Here is a 5,720-nt window from a genome sequence, read left to right as displayed (position 1 = left end):
AATTGAGAAGTTTTGTAGAGCCAACAAGAAAGAAACCAGAAGAAGAAAAGAAGCACTAAGAGCAGCTGAAATTGAAGGAGACATGGCTGATGAAAGAATTAGAATTGATGGTGGTAATGTTGGAAACGATCGAAACAATGAAAATGCAGCCTAAGGTGAAGAGGTTGTAAATGCTAATGTGCCTAAGGGAAGTATGATGGATCATGCATTTCCTCATTTTGATGACTTAAGAGAGAGTATAGCAAGACCAAGAATTGATGCAAATAGTTATAAGATGGATTTTGGAGTACTACAAATGATTCAGAATTCTCAATTCGGAGGTCATCCTTCAGAAAATCCTCATACTCATCTTAAGAAGTTTGTTATGATCTGTGACATGCAAAAGCAACCAGGAGTGTCTGATGATGCAGCAAGGCTAAAATTGTTTCCATTCTCTTTGAAAGATAGAGCATTGGATTGGCTTGATTCTTTACCTCACAACTCAATTACAAATTGGGAGCAGCTCACTGATGCATTTCTTGCCCAATACTTTCCACCTAGAAAAACTCAAGAGTTGAGGAATCAAATGATTGCTTTTAGACCAAGAGAAGATGAGACTCTTTATGAGTCATGGATGAGATGGAAGGAGTTGGAGAGATAATGTCCACATCATGCCATTCCTAAATGGATGATAAACCAGAATTTTTACACAAATGTCACTCCTGCTATCAGAGGAATCATTGATGCTCAAACTGGAGGGAAATTCATCATTAAGCATGAAGATGAAGCTTATGAGTTGTTAGAGAAAATAGCAAAGAACAGTCATTTATGGAGTAGCCCAAGGGGGTCAACTCCAACTCAAAAAAGGCAAGTTGCTGGAATGTATGAGCTTGATCCATTCAACATGATTAATGCCAAATTTGATGCACTCACTAATGTCCTTGCTAAGAAAATGGAGGATTTAAGTATGCTAGTCAGTTCATCATCATGCTCTGGAAGTTCTCAACATGTTACTTATGCAGAAGGAACAATGAGCTGTGGAGTAGATTATCCTTCATATGCTTGGAGGAATCATCCCAATTTTTCATGGGAGAATCAGCAAAATCAAGCTTCAGCTCAGAACTTTCCACCACAACAACAAAGGCATCAATACCAACAACCTAGGCAACCACCACCTAGTTTTCAGCAAAAGAATGCAAATCCTGCACCTTTACCAAGACAGCAAGAACAAAGTTCCACCACAGAGGCTTTATTATAACAAATTCTTGCTAATCAAACTAAGCGTGATGAAGAGATGAGAGAGATGAAAGCAAGGCTGGAACAAATGCAAACACACAACAGGATGCTGGAAAATCAGATTGCACAACAAACATGCTCATCAAGTACCAATTCTATGGGGAAACTTCCTAGTCAAACAGAAAATCCAAGGGAGCAATGTCATGCCATCACACTGAGGAGTGGTAAAATAGTGCATAATGAGAAGAGTGAAAATTTTGAGAAGAGAGAAAATGAGGAAGATTTTGAGAGAGATGAAAAACAAAAGAGTGAAAAAGGGAGTGCAAGAAAAGGTAAAGAGGAGGTTGGAGAGAAAGAAGAGAAATATATACCTCCAGAGCCTTACAAGCCACAACTTCCCTTTCAACAGAGATTTCAAAAAGCCAAGCTTGATAAGCAATTTGGGAAGTTCTTAGAGGTTTTGAAGAAGCTATATATAAATGTGCCTTTTATCGATGCTCTTTCCCAAATGCCTTCTTATGCTAAGTTTTTGAAAGAAATTCTCTCAAACAAAAGAAGACTTGAAGATTATGAGACTATAGCCTTAACTGAGGAATGCAGTGCTATCCTCCAAAGGAAACTTCCTCCAAAACTCAAGGATCCAGGGAGTTTTTCAATTCCATGCCACATTGGGGAATCATGTTCTGTAAAAGCTTTATGTGATTTAGGGGCTAGTGTAAGCCTTATGCCCCTCTCCATCTATGAGAAGCTCAACATGGGAGATCTTAAGCCGACCCACATTTCTCTTCAGTTAGCTGACAGATCAATTAAGTATCCTGAAGGGATTTTGGAGAATGTGCCTCTGAAGGTTGGGAAATTCTATATACCTGTTGACTTTGTCATCTTGGACATGGAAGAGGATTCTACTATCCCAATCATTTTGGGGAGGCCTTTCCTAGCTACAACTGGTGCTTTGATTGACGTGAAAGGTGAAAAGCTTACTCTCAGAGTCGGAGAGGATCATTTAGTCTTCAATATTGGCAATGATAAGAAGAAGCAACATGAAGATGTAGACTCTTGTTTGAGAATTGATATAGTTGATGAGTTAGTAAAAGAGCACTTTAGAAAGAGCTATCTGAAGGCTTCTCTTGAAAGTTGTCTTATCCATGAAGGGAGTATCAATGATAAAAATCCAAAAGAGGCTGCATTTGCACAACATTTAAAGGTTAATCCACCTTGTCATATGGCATCAATCTTTCAATTTGAGCAAGTGGAGAAAAGTGAGGTCAAGCAACCATCTCTCAAAGAAAAAGATACACCAAAGGTTGTCAAGAAAGAAATGGTCGGATTTTTAGACAAAGCAACAAGGATCTTCTCATGTGATGGAAAGAAAATGAAGTATAGATTCATTGAAGCACCTATTGGAAACAGAGGCAATAAATTCCAATTCCAGCCACCATGAAAAATGACAAAAGTCCAGCTAAGGACTATAAATTAGCCCTCTTGGGAGGCATCCCAAGTCCTTTTATTTTTATTTTGCTGATTTACTTTTACTTTCATTACTTTTGTTTTTATCTTGAATCTCCCCAAATTCAATTTTTGACATTTGTTGAATTTTGTCCCTTGTAGATGTATTTCAATGGAGGAAGGTTGGTGAACTGCTGGGGAGTGACCCTTAACCTGAAATTATGTTCTTTAAATCTCCTACAAATTGATTGATTTTTGCTGCATAACCAGTGCAGGGTCTGCTACCTGGTTTATGCAGAGAGGAAAAATGAAATCTGCAGCAAGGAAAGGTCTGCAGCAGATGAATTATGTCCTTGGGTTGCTACCTGGTTTATGCAGAGCAAAAAAATGACATTCTGCAGCAAAGAGGGTGTCTGCAGTAGATGGCTTACGTTCTTGGTGAGGTTGGGTGTGTAACTTTTAAGTAAATGTGCTTTTAATGTTAATATGGTGGTAAGTGAGCCATTTTTGCAGTTATGAGCTTATTTGGGTTGTGGGATTTAAGGTGGAAATGCTGCATTTTTCTTGGCATGACTTGGGGAGTTCATCATTTGTGAATAGATACAACTTTATGCAGATTTTATTGAGTTTTAATGTGCTAAATGTTGATTTGCAGAATTTGAGTTAAAATGGCATGGGTCACAAATGCCTTTTATGCAGGATCCATCTTCTACAAGCTTGTGTGATGCATTTTTGATGAACTTTGTATATATTGATGTGTTTTTGGTGAAAATTTCTCATGGTTTATGCTTCATGGAATTATATTTCTTCATTCTAGGGTATTTTTCACACTTGCAAATCATGTTCCATTGCAATCTTAATCTTGTTGAATTGTGCATAAGCAACTGCATAACTTATGCAATCCTGCATAACCACAATTCTTGCCATTTTCATTCATATTGCAAAGTGCATGAGAAGAGTGCATAGCTTATGCACAACTGCATGACCACTAACCCAAAATCTCAAAACTTGCCGAGAGGTGCATAAGCAGAGTGCATAGCTTATGCACAACTGCATGACCACATTTTCCAAACACAAAAATCTGCCGAGACCTGCATAAGGAGGGTGCATAGCTTATGCACTTCTGCATAACCACCAACCCCAAATTTCAAAACCCACCGAAAAGTGCATAAGCAGAGTGCATAGCTTATGCACAACTGCATGACCACATTTTCCAAACACCAAAACTTGCCGAGAGGTGCATAAGCAGAGTGCATGACTTATGCACTTCTGCATAACCACACTTTCCAAAAGTTAAAACCTGCCGAGACTTGCATAAGGAGAGTGCATAACTTATGCACTTCCGCATAACCACAAATTCTGAACACCAAAACTTGCTGAGACTCGCATAAGGAGAGTGCATAACTTGTGCACTTCCGCATGACCACACTCTCAAAAAAAAAAAAAAAAAAAAAAACCAAAACCAAAACATGCTGAGACTTGCATAAGGAGAGTGCACGGCTTATGCACTCTTGCATGACCACAATTCCTACACTTCCATTTTTAGCCGAAACTTGCATAAGTCAGCGCATAAGCTATGCACTCTTGCATAATTAGTTTTTCACACTCTTTATCTTCCACCTAAACCTGCATAAGAGAGTGCATAAGTTATGCACACTCATTCTCCCCTTATGCAGTTTTACACATGTCCTGTTCAAATCAAAATTTGTTTTCGGCACCCATTTTCCTTTTGAATATACTGCACAGGCTGTGAATCCTCTTATGCAAATATTTTGCATAGCCTGTGCAGCCCTTATAGCCACTCATGCAGAACCGCACGGCTTATGCACCCTACTTATGCACCTGATCTGGACAACACTTTACTCTGCATAACCTGTGCAGCTTCTTATGCATCCCTTTATATCTTGAATTCTCCTCTGCTCCATACCAGGTAACTATTTCTTTTTGCTCTTAATTTTCATAATTCCTGGTAAATTTTACTTGCTTTGAGTTTTGGTTATATACTACTTGAGACATTGAGGACAATGTCTAATTTTGAGTTTGGGGGTGCACATTTTGATTTTTGCTTCATTTTTCACATTTTGAGTATAGGAACATCTCATCCCATTTCATTTACATATATTGTAAATATTTTACATATACATCCACACATACATATACATAACACATTTACACACACATTATACACCACTTAGAATTGTACACATTGCACACAAATAGACAAATAGATTCACATTCACTCCATTTAGTTAATGCATTGCTCATTTTTAGGAATCATGCATCATGCATTAAAATCTCTTGCCAAATCCCTTGAGTATTGAAAATGTGCCTATGAGAGTGATTTGACTTACCTTTAGTTGGGTTTGTGGATTGAAAGTTTCCTAAGAGGTGCAAAGTTTTGAAGTGTTATCCCTTGCCTATATCTTCTTAGCCAAAAAGCCACCCAAGTAGTCATTTAGAGATGGAAGTGTTTAGAGGGAGTTATTGGATATAAGGTAGTCAAATGATGTCTCACCAATCCTAGAACAAATTTTCTAAACCTTTCAAGGCGAAATACCAGCTTGTACTTGAAAAGAGAGATGATTAGGCATTCTTTGATTTAAACCTTCTCATTTTAAACCTTTGGCCCTTTTCCTAATTAAAATTGACCCTTGCAAACCCCTTTGAGCCTTTTTATCCCTAATTTTTCTTGAAATCTTTATTGTTACCTAGCCAATGAACCAAACACTCCAACCCTTTTCATGAGAATAATTATTTATAACATTAGGTACATAAAAAAAAAAATTCAATAAAAGGGAGAAGAAATGCTTGTCATCTTGTAAAAGTGCTAGTATATGTGCTTTTCACTATTATCATTCAAAATGAAAGAAATCCACCCAAAGTATTAAAAGAAATGAGTTTGGGGGTGGCAATTTTAGGGACAATCATCAAAAGAAAATGCAAGATACAAGTTTAAAGAATCAAAATGTCCCTCCATTTTTATGTGTTTTGTAAACTATGCTAGCACTTGACAATCCTCATTGTGTATTTCTCTCCCCCATATATAAAAAAAAAGAAAA

General features: G+C 37.5%; 1 non-coding gene across 1 annotated transcript; it reads right to left on the bottom strand.

The window, feature by feature from the left end:
* Nucleotides 1-549: 549 nt before the first annotated feature.
* On the bottom strand, nt 550-657 carry LOC131171627 (small nucleolar RNA R71). Its single transcript, XR_009142286.1, has one exon. It is a non-coding gene; the product is annotated as a small nucleolar RNA R71 (small nucleolar RNA).
* Between the last annotated feature and the right edge of the window lie 5,063 nt (nt 658-5,720).

This window comes from Hevea brasiliensis, chromosome 12 (genome assembly GCF_030052815.1).
Source record: "Hevea brasiliensis isolate MT/VB/25A 57/8 chromosome 12, ASM3005281v1, whole genome shotgun sequence".
Classification (NCBI taxonomy): domain Eukaryota; kingdom Viridiplantae; phylum Streptophyta; class Magnoliopsida; order Malpighiales; family Euphorbiaceae; genus Hevea; species Hevea brasiliensis.
This window is presented reverse-complemented; position numbering and strand designations above follow the sequence as displayed.